Genomic DNA, 15,455 nt, shown 5'->3' with positions numbered 1-15,455 from the left:
CCCTGGTCAGGATCGAACTTGTAACCTTCTGGTTACAGGGCGGCAGTTTTACCACTGCGCCACCAGGGACTCATGTTAAAGATGTTAAACCACAAACTTCTATAAGGAATGCATTCCACAGCCCAGGAGTGACTACAGAGAAGGCCTGCTCCCAAGTCAATGCCTGATAGGCTGGTGGCATGTGAAGATGGACCTCTCTTGATTACATGGCAGTGGACACAGGTTTATTTCATCTTCAGCTGACCAGCAAAAGCAATAGTGTTCCAGCCAGCCATTGTTGCCTGCCACATTTTTACACCCACAATGCCCCATATAGCATTGGGATGCTACATGGGACACTGTGTATGGGTGGGTGGGGGGATATGTCAGACTACACTCATGGCCATATTTGCACGTGACATGAAACCAGAGGTTGCCGAACCCACGGTTACTTTTTCTAACCATGAATTACGTAGCAACCATTTGTCCAACCACAACTTGGAGAGCCCCTGGTGGCGCAGTGGTAAAACTGCCGCCCTGTAACCAGAAGGTTACAAGTTCAATCCTGACCAGGGGCTCAAGGTTGACTCAGCCTTCCATCCTTCCGAGGTCGGTAAAATGAGTACCCAGAATGTTGGGGGCAATATGCTAAATCATTGTAAACCGCTTAGAGAGCTCCGGCTATAGAGCGGTATATAAATGTAAGTGCTATTGCTATTGCTAAGTGCTAACTTGGCAATCTCTATTTTCAGGGCAGGGGAGCCCCTCCCTCCTCCTGGTCTGCTAAGGCCACATCCCAGCAAGCTCCATAGTGCTCACCTTGCCAGACTGTGGGTAAGGCATCACAATGTCTCCAGGGTGGCAACCATTGGCCATGATCTTCACCGCGGGGGGGTGGGGTGCTGAGTGTGATCATACCTTTTTGGAATGCCCTACCCGCCTTCAGCAGGGAAAGGGCATTTAAATTCCTTTAATGCCATGAAAGCCCTTCATCTGACAGTGATTGCACTGCCACCGAAACAAAGCAGTCTCATACAAGCTTAATTTCTGGTGCAGTGCGGGGGAGATGCCAAGGGGTACTATTTTTCTGTTACTCTGGAAAGGGAAGGGGACACGATGACTTCCTAGGAGGGGATATGTATATGAGGGAGGGCAAAGGATCCTGGGGTCTAGGTGGAGCAAGGATGCTCTTGCAAGGGCTTACCCCAGCAAAGCAGCCAATGGAGAACAAACCACACTCCTGCCTCCATGGCAGCTTGCCACCAGGGGATTAACACTCTCATGTGAGGGCCAGTCTACTGGGGAGCACCTCAGGCTCGCCAACCTTCAGTCTTCCGTTGGACTGCATGCTCATGAGTTGTGTGGGGCCCCCGTTCTCTCTGGTTAATGATAGATCTTTTGCGCTGTGACCTCCTCCTCTCCACGGAAATATTTGACACACCCAAAGGAGATTTTGACACTCCATGTGTCTTGGCATAGCCAGGTGGACAGACTGGGGAAACACTGGGACTGGGAACAGATCTTAATTTTCATTCAAATTTCCTGGGTTTGCACTGTATGCAGATCTGCCACCGTGGGGAAAAGCAGGAGAGGGGAGCCCTGGTTGTCTGTGACCCCAAGAGAGTGGGGTCATTGTACTGGGCAAAAATAAAGATGCACGTGTTCAAATGGGTGGATGGGCTGGCAGAGGTCCTGCTTTGACTGCTTATTCGCAGCAGTCACCAAGACAGGGAGAGGTGTTGCCGGGGTACTTCTCCCTGTGCCTTGCTTGTATTGAGCAAGCAGGCTGAGTGGCATCTACCATCCAGCCCGCATGCGTGTCTCCACAGCCTGACACTCTTGTGAGGAGTGGTCCATGGGAGAAGGGATGTCATCGCACATTATTAGCAATTCTGCCCAACACACCTGTCCCCACAAACGGTTCTTCCCATGAGCTGTGAAGGGGTATCCCCATGGCCTTCCACTCTCATGAGAGAGCAGTCTGCTTAGGAACAAAATCCATCATCACCACAGAGGAGGAATCTCCCCTGTCACTGAAGGCAATACTCATCCTGCTGCCCAGCCCTTTTCATAAGCCTAAGGAACACACATGCTCACCCAAGTGGTTGGGCCTCTCTTCCCCAACATCACTGAGCAAAAAACAGACCCCAGGCATTCAAGAATTCCTGGTGGGGCTGCCTTTTTAGCCCAACACCAAGTATCACCATCCTGCCATATTTTGCTGTCCCAGCAATCTAATAGGATTGGCATGTTTATGGTGCCATTGTGACTGCATGTGCTTGTGAACATACATCTTGAACATACATCCCTTCATTTTTGGATAGCTAAGCACATAGTGCCCGTATTGACATTCTGCCTCATTTCTCTCCTGATTGCCGGGGGGCGGCGGGAGGAACAGAGTGGGAAGAGAGCATGGCCCCATGTGACTATCCTGTTTGACAGGCTTGGAAGCTTGGGATGGAACTGTTGCCAAGCAACTGCTTTATTAGATCAGAGGCAGAGGGCAGAACAAGTACTCTGAGAGGTGGCCAGCAAGAAGCGCCACAGGCATGCAGTGGGCATAGACCCAGGTGGGTCTGGACTGCCTTCTCTGTGATTATGGTTCCAGAAACCTGCATGAAACAGTGGTTATGGTGGTGTCCGCATTTGGACGTCATGCTGCTGCCACAAAACCTCTGGCTGGGGTCACGAAACTCACTACAAATTAAGGTTCAAATTGGAGTTTGTCAAGGGAAACCACATGTCACCGCATGCATTTGGACATTCACAAATTCCAACCTCTGCCCCAGTTAACTGTGGTTTCGTGTTACGTACGAATGCATCCCCTGGATAGAATGCTGTTGCTTCTGCTGGTGGTCTGTCAAGAAAAAAAGCAACATGCATGTACTGCCACAGTAAGGAGAAGGGATCCACCCATCCATCAGCCACCTGTTGCTAAATGGGCCCAGTCCTCCCAACAGACCAGGGCAGGTATCAGCAGTACCGCCCCACTCCCCGGCACTGGATCCTCAGTTGATGCTCAAAGGTGCCTTGTGCTGGGGGCAATCTAAGTGAAAGAGCTAGGAGGGTTAGAGAACAAGGCAAGATATAGGAAAATCTATCATTGCCCAGATAAAGTTCCAGCCTGAAGAAGAAGGCTTTTGCAGCCTTTTCTGCTGAAGAGAGTCAAAGGCCTACTAGGTAGGCAGAGCATCTGGGAACCCTTTACTGCCAAGAAGGAGGCCCAGATCTTTAACTCTGGTGGATCTTCACATGAGACACCTGCACTCAAAGGGCCAGTGTGGATGATACAGTCTGCTGGCCCCATCAAATGATGTGATAAGGGGCATGAGTGCACATGTCCCACCCACTCTGCACACAATTCTGCCACTGCAAAATGGGGAGAGTGTCGAGTCTGAGCCACTCTTTACTGTGCAGTTTGAATATTACAAAGTAGTATTTAAATCAGTCTCTGAAAAGTGGTTTTGGCATGCTGCCACCTCATGTGATCATCAGTGGAACACTGCACTGGAAAGGGACAGAACTTGTGCACTAACAGCCTTCACTACATGGTGGCTGAGGCCAACAGACTGTATAACTGTATAACTGACTCAGAACCAGGGTTTGCCAGCTCCTGTGCTAACAGATCCTCGGAAGAAGAGCCCTGCTGGATGACCAAAGGGCTATCTAGGTCAAAATCCTGCTTCCTACAGTGGCTAACCACGTGACTCCAGGAAGTCCACAAGAAGATCATGAAGGCAATAATTCTGTCCTGCTCTTGCTCCCCAGAAATTGTATTGCTGCTGTTGCCTGTCATGCTTTTCATCCCAAAGCATTAAATTTCATCGTCAAGGATTCATTGGGGAGATTCAGGCAAAATAGCCAAGGTAGTGATTGAAGTAAGGAAGCCATCCTAGGGTGACCACTTATGTAACAATTTTTGAGAGATCATAATGGCTCATCATCTCCTGACTCAGTCCATATTCCAAAGGAATTCTATGGGTGTGGCAAGTTGCACTTTCGCCACTTGAATGTGGCAAAACATTTGAAACATGAAACTTGTCATGGCATTCTCAGCAATAGTCACCAGCAAAATCATGGCAAGCTGGAGATCGCACCTCAGGCATCCATTTTGGGTAGTGAATATGAATACGAATGTGACTAATATTGATATACTACTTTTCAACTAAAGTTCCCAAAGTGGTTTAGATATATATAAATAGAATAAATTAAATAAGTTAAGTAAGTAAGTACGTAAGTAAAATGGCTCCCTATTCCCAAAGGGTTCACAATCTAAAAAAGAAACATAAGATAGACACCAGGAACAGCCACTGGAGGGATGCTTTGCTGGGGATGGATAGGGCCAGTTGCTCTCCCCATACTAAATAAAGATAATCACCACTTTAGAAAGGTGCCTCTTTGCTCAGTTAGAAGGGGCTTATGGGCAACAATTTTAAGCAAGATGTTCCACTTCTGCACCCTAACTTTAGTGGCTCCAGTGTTTTATGGTAACATCTTAGAGCAATCTTGGTAGAAGCTTTCTCACAATGCTAAGACATGGTCTGAGTTGGAGGCAGCCCTATTCTTAGGCAGAATGAGGCAGCTGCTTCAGGTGGCATATTTGGGGCACCATTGAAGGGTGGCAAATAGTCACCTATTTGAAGAATTGTTGTCCTTTTAATCAGAGATACTTTTTGAAATTTCCACTTCCGGTGCCAAAATGTATTTAAATGGCTTATCCCTGAGTTCATCTGAATCCATCCTGATATGGGTCTCTTTCTAACCTGCTTTTTCCTTAGCAGTCAGTTATAAATTTGATGCAGTGGGGTATATTTATTATTTTATTTTGTTTGTTTATTTGTTTAGCATATTTATATACCACCCAAAACTCACTTCCCTGGGCAATTTACAATAAAACAACACAGATTAAAACAAAATTAAAACATTAAAACAATTTAAAAACAATGATGTATCATATGATCCATTCTATTACTTTCTTGTTTTTTGAGTGTCAGACTAGAACTGGGGAGGTTTTGGCATAGATTCAACTCTGCTCAGTGATGAAACTCACTGCATGATTTCGGGCCAGACTATGTCTCAATCTGACCTACCTCACAAGGCTGTTGTAAAGTTAAAATGGGAAAGATGAGTCATATATACGACCCTGCACTCCTTAGAGGAAGGGAAGGGTAAAAATGTAATATGGACTTATGTCCAAATTGAACGCTTGATGTTTACAACAATGGTGATTTTTTTATTTTAACTGCCTATCATTCTATTATGCAGATAGCATTATACACAGCTCCACCAATTGTGACAGCACAAACAGAGATGAATCATTTTCTTTCAGACATTGAAAATGACATTTTAATGCTTTCAGATATCCCTATAATTGTCCCACAGTAGCTTTTGTGGCCTGGCTTTCCTTACTAAAGCCTTGCCAGATTGTGCTAATGATTTTATCCAGACAGTTTTAAGTGCAGGGTTTTTTAAACGGAAAAATGAACCCAAGTACAGGAGAATTTTGACAGAATTTTATGTATAATTATTTAAAGATTCTGCTCATCAAATATATCAGTTTCCATGAAACGCAGGGTATAATTTTACTTTTTTTTTTAGCAAAGACTTATTCGGAGCCAAAGCCCACCAAGGTGTTTCTCTGGAAATTTTTCTCAAAGCAATCATTCTGCATTGGATTAGTAACCAGAGTGTCTCTCTGCATATATAAAGTGACTTTCCGTTGTTGATGCATATGGGACATTTTGCCCAAGTATTTAGCACAGAATCATTGAGGAGAAAACTCTACACATTTAAATAGCTGTTAATATGAGTCCATTGCCACACACAGAAGTCAGTAACATCTGTATGGCAGAAGCACCGAGCAGAAGATGCGCACAGCTGGACATAGGCAATGAACTGGTATATGAAAGCTTTTACTACAGTCCCTGCTAATTCCAGACAATAATTCAAATTGTTCTTCACAGCCACAGACAATGAGTCCTGAACATATCTGGGCTTAGTAGTTAAGCCTCCCAAGTTATACACTATGGCAGTTATGTGGGCTTGAGCCCTGAAGCTGACCATTTCAAGTGTCACACAGTATTAACCCTGTCACACCAAGATCTGATCTTGCATTAATCACCCTTCATTTCATGGACTGACAGAGAGGCATAAGAACATGAGTGAAGTTCTGGTTTAAAGTTCTTTAAACCAGAACTTTACTAAAGGGTAGTTTCCTTAGGAACATGAGAACAAAATCAGAACCTGCTTTAGTTCGGTTCAATTTTGTTTTGTTTTCTCACATTTAGCTTCATCATTCAGAACCATTTTCAGATTAAAATATATGGATGCCTGTGTCACAGCCTTGCTAAAGACAAAAATTGTATCCAGCCAAATTGGTTCATTAAGGAAAATCCCCTCAAAGCCTCCATAAGGTAATATCTTAATTAGATCCAACTGAAGTGTCATCGTGAGCAAAAGTTTGGAATCTGGAGAATGCTTCTTGTGGCTGGATGTTGAGCAAAGTGATGGGGTGGGGGAGAGATTGAGAATAGGTAATTATGTTAAAGCTCCAGAGCCTGAAGTATTTGCAGAAATATTAGGATGAAGTGTGGGTGGTGTTAAACAGTCTTGATTAAACTTTGCTAGATCCAAAACAGACTTCAGGTGTGTGTGTGTCTGCGTCTCGATCGATATATATATACAGAGAGAGAGAGAGAGAGAGAGAGAGAGAGAGAGAGAGATCTGTTAATCAGATCTCTCTGCAGCACTACATGGAACAGATGAACGAATGTGTCCTTTGTTATGTCTTGTTACAGTGAATGGAAGAGAGATCCACATTCGTTATTTGGGATTACAACTGGCCACAATTTTATTGAGAAACTTGACTTGCCTGGCTACACCAAATGAGGCCAGTGTATCCTGCTCCAGACTGGGCCACAATCTCCTCCAAAGCAGAGCTCAAGAATGCACCAGATCTTGGAGAGCTCTAAGGGCACCACATCAGGACCTTGGCCAGATCCAGTCTCAGGAAATACAGGAGGTGGGGACTGCAGCAGGGAGTGAATGTTGCTCCAGCAATTTTTCTCAGCAGATTGCTGGTTTTTATAGCCCACTGCTTTGGGTGGGTGGGTGGATGACTTGGCCTTTTCCAATCCATAAGGATGCTTTGGTTCTTAAAGGCACCTTGCCTGATTTTGCTCCTATGAATCCGAGGACATTGACAGAACTGTATCCTCATGTCTTGATGGAGGCACTGGTTCCTACTGGCACAGGGTCATCCAGTACCTGTCATCATGCCTCCTACTCTGTTTCTTCTCCTGAACTTCCCACCTTGTCCCCTACCTGCATAGGCTCCAGGATCTGGAATCATGACACCGTGGATGGAAGTTCTTTCAATTATCGAGATGGTGCTTCTGTCCAGATTAAAACTGGCATGAATTCCCCAGCTGACCCAAACTCCTAACACAAACTGCCATGCTTCTCTTTATATGTTTAATTGGCAGTCATGTTTATTAGGAAAGGCAGGAGTTGGAGTCAAATCTGCTTGAAAACCAAAGAAAAGGTGTTCATTGTTGTCAGGAGTCATATTTTGCCCTCAGATATTGGCAAAGCCTTAAATTGTTGGAATTTAAGCCTGCACTGTTGTTGTTGTTGTTGTTGTTTTGTTTTGTTTTTTTTTGTTTTGTTTTGTTTTGTTTTAGAAACAGCATGACTGAAACATATTTAATTTTGGAAGTTAAGAAGCAGCCCAGTAATAAAAGCTTGCTTCTCTGCATTTCTTATCAGTACTAACCATAATTAATCATACAAGCAAGAGGATTAATTCAGGGTTTTCTGAGCATGTAATATCCGAAAGGTATTCCTGGCGATCAGTACACAGATCTGCGTAGTCCCCTGAATGCCACAATGAAGTCAATTACTGTTGGAATATAAACATACATAAAGTAATTTGGCTGTCACTGTCCTCCACAGTCTGTACATGCCAATGACTATGCTCATCATATGTCACTAACCATCCACATCACAGGGGACAATCAAGGTAGACTATGTAGTCCATACATGCAGTTCTGCATGCTGCTTGTGGCACACTGTGGTCTAGATCATGCTGGGTAATCTGTGGAAAGCTAATATATGGATTTTGATTTAAGTCAAAGTTTGGGCTATATGACCATCTGGCCCCTCAGGGCCTATGATTAGGTGGTTGTTGGGCCTTCCCGCTGGCTGCTTGGGAGTACTCACCTGGTCAGGGGGCAGAGAAGACGGAGGCAATACAATTCCTGGGTACAGGAGAAGCCATCTGGAACCTTACACAGTTGCCAGAGAGCCAGGACACTCAGGAACCCACAGGCCGTGGATAGGCCTCCTGGTGGCAAAGAGGAGAAGGCAGGGCCTCAACAGTTAGCAAGACAGGCAACAGCTGAAGGAGGGAGGATGCAGGCAGCTACATTGGAGAGGGTGGAGTCAGGAGAGAGTGGCTGGGATTGCCCTGATTGCAGGGCTTTAAGGTTTGGATGGCCAGGGATGAGGAGATCTGTAGAGATGGGAGTGATTTGGACCTAGAGACTCCCGGTGAGGAGCAATCTTACCCCTCTCCCTGACAGCTGGTGGAGGAATAGGGTGACAATTAACCTCCTCCCCAGCACTTCTGAGGCCACTTCCACAGCCTAGGAACAGGAGCAGAGGAAGGGAGGCAGATGGAGACTGTGATCCCTAGCCAGTGTGTGACAGTAGTATCTAACTTGCTGGTCAATATCACTCCAAGAATTTGGCAACATAACAATTCTCTTAGCATCTTCCTCATTTTCTTTTTTACTATTCCCCCCCCCCAGATGTGTTAGGTTTCCAGGTTGAGTTTTATTTTTAATTTCCTGCTCTTACTTCTAATGACTCTGGTTCCTGTGTATTTTTGCTCTGTTCTCACTGGTATTTGCAAGTTCTTCCAATGCCACATCATCAGCAATTTTTTTAATGTGATCTTTACTCTTTCTTCCAAACTGCTAATACAATTCTTAATTAAAAACAGGCTTAGTACTGATCCCTGTGGTACCCTGTACATTTCCCCCACTTTTGTTAACCCTGTGTTCAACCTAGTTGATAACACACCCTCCCTAAAGACCACTTTGGAGGGATGTGTCTATTGGTTGGGATAGAAATCAGAGATTTCTAAGAGATTGGAAACCAAGGACCATGGTTGTGATTTCCTGCTTAGTTAGATGCAGAGACCATCTCGGTCTGCACTGATTATCTTTTGGTAGGGAAGTTATGCAGAATGAGTCCAGACTCTAATTATCCTGCAAAACAAATCTTTGTTAGGTCAGTTTTGAATATATTTGGGGGTAGAAAGTGGGCAATCAGTTCAGTCACTATTTTATTATCATTTATGTGTGGGTTTGGGAAGGAGGGATACCTACTTTATAGTTCTGTTTCCACGTCATCTGCCTCAGAAGGCTGGTTCTGATGATCTAGTCAAAGTGACATACACAGACACACATCCCAAATACACAAGTAGGGACATGAATGAGCTCATCTCACTAACCTTCCTGATGTGCCATTCCCCTTCTCCTAACTGTGTGGTGGGGCAATTTGCTCAAACTGCCCCTTCACACGTGATTGTAGAATTTAGATGGTATGTGAGAGAGTTCAGATGAACCATCCCCAAACAATTAGGAAAAGGGTAACTGCACCCAGGGAGGGGGAGCAGGATGTGCTCATTTACATCCCTAATCACATGTGGGTGGGACCAGCTCAGAAGTATTATCTCAACCAGCCCAGAGTCAGGCAGATGTAACAAGGTCCTAACATTACAGCCACCTTATTCCATCTACAACACAGATTAGAAAATGGCTGACTCAGAGAGTCAAGCATTGAGAGAGGGAAAGACACAGATATACACCTTACAGAGATTCAAGAGGGACAAAACATGAGATGTTTCATCCTTCTAAAAGACAGTGGTTGACATGATGCTCTGTGTTGGGCCTGCTACAGAGCCTGAGGGCAGTTCTATCCCCAATACTGGAGAGAACTGGAAGCCGCACGATCGGTGTTACCACTGTTTTTCCCATTGTGGCAAATAGGAAAAAAACAATGGTAGTGCTGATTACATGACCGCCAGTTTTCTCCAGCATCAGGTTTGTCTTCCAGCTCCTCTTCGGCCCCAACATGGCACATTCTGGTCATCATGTCAGCCACTCACCCCCTATGGCCCTTCAGATCAGATCAGATCATCTTTTGGGAGAAACACCTGGACCCAGTTAAATCACTGTTTCTGGTGCCCTTAAAGGTTTTATTTATTCATATACCACCTTTCCTTAAAAGGATGAAACTCAGTATACTGTGTACAGCAGGCTACAACTGGCCCACTGGGCAACAGGGCATATTCCCAGTGTGCCTCACCCACGGGGCGACCCTGCACCCCACCACACTTGGCAGCAATGAATACTCCCGCCCTTAAGAACCCATTCTGCTGAAAACCCGGCACCCTCCCCACATACATTCCATCGCCCTCTCAGTGCCCCCAGTCCGGCCCGGGTGTACAGTAAAAATAGGCAGTTAGATTACAATTTACAATAAAATACCAATATCATCATTGTTTTAGGACTAACCTTCTGTTGGAAAGTTTCACCTGGTCAGGGCTCACCCCACATGACTCTCCTGCCCCTTATGTTCTATATTGTGGCAGTACAGGACTGATCACCTGTGACAGAAAAAGGAGGATTACCCAGTCTGGGTGCCTTGCCTGTCCCTTATCAGATCCCCACTGCCTTTTGGAGTATTTCTCTTTGGTAGAAATTGAAGGGGTTGCCTGGACTCATTTGAAAACTGTCCTTTTCTTTGTACTGGAAGCTGGCCCCACCACTGACATGTGGGGTAGGGGGCTGCCGCTGTGAAGAAATGATCAGATGACAACCTGGGTGGCTGTGACTGTATATGTCCCACCATCCCCTGACTGACAATGCTGGAAGCAAATCCCCAGGCTTCAAGTGTTATTTTGCTTTCCTGTGACCTCCTCTCTCACATTTACAACTTGCTTCCTTGTGGCCCTGCCTCTTCCTTTGATTTGTCAGTAACCAGGCCCATAAATGACGACAGGGAGCTAAGCAAATTTTGAACATGCAAAAGACTGAACATGTTTTTCCTGACTTTCCCCCTTATCATCAGGACAAAATCTCAGATTCTTTGTCTTAAACCCCACTAACATCATACTTCTTTTAGAAACAATTGTGGCCTATTCATTAGAATTGCTTTTTAATATATTTGTTGCATTTTCGAAGCATTTAAGGTTCCAGCTTGTTTCTGTTTTGTACCCCAGGTTGTTGGCAGGCAGCAAAGAGGCCTACACTTTGATTTTAATCATAGCCAGACAATATAAGACCTTAGTCTTTAGAGGCCACTCTGGCAACTAACAGAAACCCCTGCTGTGTAATTTCAAAGCAATGTACTTCATGCTGCTAACTCTACACTATGATTCCTGTTCCACCAAAGGCACCAATGGCAGACAACGTCCAATTTGCACCTCTCACATAAATCCACATTATGCCAATACTTTGGGAAGCAAACCACAAGCTACCTGGCTCAGCAGTCAGAGGTCTGTTAACAGATCTTTAACTATGATCTATCGTGCAGGAAAAGTGAAATTATGGATGCAGAGTTTCAGTTTATAGAGCTCTCCCTTGTGTTACCCAGAGGTTTGTTTCTCCCCCTGAGATAATTATAAGTGTTTATTTTGGCTTTTAACAACTTTAATCACATTATTTAGCATGTTCGTATTTTGACACTGAATTAACCAATATTAGTGCATACCAGGGATGTCGCAGTCACACACGTACATGACTTAATTGGCAAATGGAGCAAAATACCAAGTTTTAGTAGTTAATTGCTCTAGACCTCACAGCTGTCAGAGCATAAGTCTCAATTAAACTTTTAAAAGGTATTTGCTGTGCTATATTGGAAGTGCTATCTTTTATTTAGGGGAAGGTAGGACTCGCCACCTATTGGCATTTCTTTCATCTGAAATAGAACTTCCCTTTCTAAGGTCTTCTCCTCTAGTGCGTCAGTGGCTTTGCGTTCTAATTGGGATCTATTATGTATTGAAACTGAAATATTTGCATAGATATTGGTTTAGTTTTACAGCCTCCAGGAGGATTCTATCATCTTCAATTCAAGTACTTCAATGTGTTGTGGTTTTTGGGGCGAATCCATTCATTGATCTAGGTCAGCTTTTGAATGGGGCTTTAGTTACTTGTATTCCAGTCCTGGAGTAGAAGCAGGGCTAACAAACAGCCAGCAGCAAGAGCACTGAAAAGCAGTCTGCACTTGCCTCTCTGTAAAGTGAAGTAAGGTGTTGATGTTGACTCCTGGCGCCCACGGAGCCCTGTGGTTGTCTTTGGTAGAATACAGGAGGTGTTTACCATTGCCATCTTCTGCGCAGTATGAGATGGTACCTTTCAGCATCTTCCTATATCGCTGCTGCCTGATATAGGTGTTTACCAACGGCGATTCAAACCAGCAACCTCTGGCTTGCTGTTCATGTCATTTCCCCACTGCACCATTAGGTGCCTCTCTGTACATACTATTTCATTAAACTGTTAATACTCCTGTTTCCACTCCACTGCTTTGTCCTTGCATACCACAACTCTTTCCCTTGGATTCTACATAAGTCTAGTTTACATATTTTAGATCCTTTGGAATTATGTGGTCCCAATAAACATCAGTGCCATGACTCCAGTGTAGGAGGTCAGCACCAACATTAGCGATCTGGCCTTGAGTCCACCTCTGTGCCCATAGCTTCATATGGTGGTGGTGTATTGAAAGAATTACAGATGAGAATTTGCTATTTTAATTACACTTGTAATCCAACATTCTGTGTTTCCTGTATGGAGATACCCACTGCACAAATTGTGCTAACTGGTGGAAATTTTGGAATAGCTCCTCAGTGCAGACCTCCTTATGTTTATCAGTCTCTACAGGTATAGGAAAGCCACCTAATGGTGCAGTGGGAAATGACTTGACTAGCAAGCCAGAGGTTGCTGGTTCAAATCCCTACTGGTATGTTTCCCAGACTATGGGAAACACCGATATCGGGCAGCAGCAGCAATATAGGAAGACGCTGAAAGGCATCATCTCATATTTTGTGGGAAGAGGCAATGGTAAACTGCTCCTGTATTCTACCAAAGACAACCACAGGGCTCTGTGGTCGTCAGGAGTTGACACCAACTTGACGGCACACTTTACAGGTATACGAATACAACAAATATTTATATACCACTTTTCAACAGAAGTTCCCAAAGCAATTTACATAGAAAGAAAGAAAGAAAGAAAGAAAGAAAGAAAGAAAGAAAGAAAGAAAGAAAGAAAGAAAGAAAATGACTCCCTGTCCCTAAAGGGCTCATAATCTAAAAAAGAAACATAAGACAAACACTGGCAATAGCCACTGGAGGGATGCTGTGCTGGGGATGGTTTCTTTTTTCTCCTCAGTATTGTTACACTTCAGCAGGAAGTACCTATCAACATAATTGAAGTTGCTGTTTGCTTCACTCCATAACTCTCATTTAAAAAACCTTCAGGAAACACATGCATAATTCCTGCATGCTTGACATTATGCTGATAACTATACAATTTATCTATTCTTGCTTCTAGTCATAATATTTACAATATTTGTCTATAATTGAATTTCATAATACTTAGCTTGGCCACAGGGTGAACTTCCTTCAGATCCTAACCATTTGAGCTGCTGCACTGGCAAACTTCCTCAGATCAGGAGTGCCAAGTGCTTTGCCATCATTTGCCATCATATTATCACAGTGTGTTGTGTTACATGGGCATTATACATACATAGCATTATATTTTATTTTATTTATTGTTCAATTTTTATACTGCTGTCATGAGACATCCCATGGTGGTTATAAACACTTCAGGATGGTATACTCCTGCCAGGAAACAGAGGGTAGGTATAAATTGAGAGTTTTCACAATGGAGGAAAGTAAGAAATGGGGTCCCCCAGACATCTGTACTGGGACCGGTGCTTTTTAATTTATTCATAAATGATCTAGAAGTTGGGGTAAGCAGTGAGGTGGCCAAATTTGCAGATAATACCAAACTCTTTCAGGTAGTGAAATCCAAAACAGGTTGTGAGGAGCTCCAAAATGTTCTCTCCAAACGGGGTGAGTGGGCGACAAAATGGTGAATGCGGTTCCATGTTGGCAAACCCCAACTTTAAGTATATGTTGATGGGATCTGAGCTGTCGGTGACGGACCAGGAGAGGGATCTTGGGGTCGTGGTGGACAGCTCGTTGAAAGTGTGGACTCAATGTGCGGCAGCTGTGAAAAAGGCCAATTCCATGCTAGGGATCATTAGGAAGGGGATTGGAAATAAAACGGCTAATATTATAATGCCCTTATACAAAATGATATTGTGGCCACACCTGGAGTACTGTGTACAATTCTGGTCACCACATCTAAAAAAGGACATTGTAGAACTGGAAAAGGTGCAGAAGAGGGCAACCAAGATGGTGAGGGGCCTAGAGCACCTTTCTTATGAAGCAAGGCTACAACACCTGGGACTATTCAGTTTAGAAAAAAGACAACTGAGGGCAGACATGATAGAGGTCTGTAAAATTATGCATGGTGTGGAGAAAGTGGATAGAGAGAAATTCTTCTCCCTCTCACATAACACTAGAACCAGGGGTCAGCCCATTAAATTGATTGCCAGGAAATCTAGGACTAGCAAACGGAAGTACTCTTTCACACAATGCATAATCAACTTGTGGGATTCTCTGCCACAAGATGTGGTGACAGCCAACAACCTGGATGGCTTTAAGAGGAGTTTGGATAACTTCATGGAGGAGAGGTCTATCAATGGCTACTAGTCGGAGGGCTATAGCCTACCTCCAGCCTCAAAGGCAGGATGCCTCTGAGTACCAGTTGCAGGGGCATAACAGCAGGAGAGCGGGCATGCCCTCAACTCCTGCTATAGGCTTCCAGCGGCATCCGGTGGGCCACTGTGTGAAACAGGATGCTGGACTAGATGGGCCTTGGGCCTGATCCAGCAGGGCTGTTCTTATGTTCTTAGGTAGTTAGTGAGGGTCTCCTTACCTGTCCCTGTTTGCCTCTACTCTATGACCCCTGGTTTGACTCCTCAGGTACTTCCTGTAGTGAGTCAGTTCTCTTCCTTTCCCCTAGAGAGAAGATGGAAACATCTCTCTCTCTTTCCCTACCTATTCATTATGTAGCTTTTAGATAGTATTAGGTCTTTCTATCTCAATATACTTCACCAACAAATCAATTAAGTTTCGATTCTACAGTGATCTCCATGTGTCTTCTTTAAATAGCTGAAAAACAGCTAAACTCCACAACTCTAACGGGAGCGGCAGCTTCCTTGGCACCTTGCTAAATAATCACAAACTCCAACACTCCATACCTCCTGGGGCCCTCAAATCCTCTTTAATCTGTCCTGTGTGGTGTGGTGACTGTGCCATGCCTCCTTCCCACTCTGTGTG

The 15,455-nt window shown here is 44.4% G+C and overlaps 2 long non-coding RNA genes across 3 annotated transcripts in view; one reads left to right on the top strand and one right to left on the bottom strand.

Moving 5' to 3' along the window:
* Positions 1-6,999, top strand: part of LOC128326374 (uncharacterized) — a 20,923-nt gene extending 13,924 nt beyond the window's left edge. Inside the window, exon 3 of the long non-coding RNA XR_008308009.1 lies at positions 6,777-6,999. This is a non-coding gene — a long non-coding RNA (uncharacterized LOC128326374). The remainder of the gene's footprint in view (positions 1-6,776) is intronic.
* The window catches only part of LOC128326377 (uncharacterized), a 20,151-nt gene extending 4,696 nt beyond the window's left edge, over positions 1-15,455 (bottom strand). Inside the window, exons 1-3 of one of the 2 annotated variants that reach the window (XR_008308015.1) lie at positions 15,377-15,455; positions 10,563-10,654; positions 8,200-8,323 (exon numbers count right to left, since the gene is read on the bottom strand). This is a non-coding gene — a long non-coding RNA (uncharacterized LOC128326377). Of the gene's footprint in view, positions 1-8,199; positions 8,324-10,562; positions 10,681-15,376 lie in introns of those variants that run through there. The other variant, XR_008308014.1, reaches the window with a different exon arrangement.

This window comes from Hemicordylus capensis, chromosome 5 (assembly GCF_027244095.1).
Source record: "Hemicordylus capensis ecotype Gifberg chromosome 5, rHemCap1.1.pri, whole genome shotgun sequence".
NCBI lineage: Eukaryota > Metazoa > Chordata > Lepidosauria > Squamata > Cordylidae > Hemicordylus > Hemicordylus capensis.
This window is presented reverse-complemented; position numbering and strand designations above follow the sequence as displayed.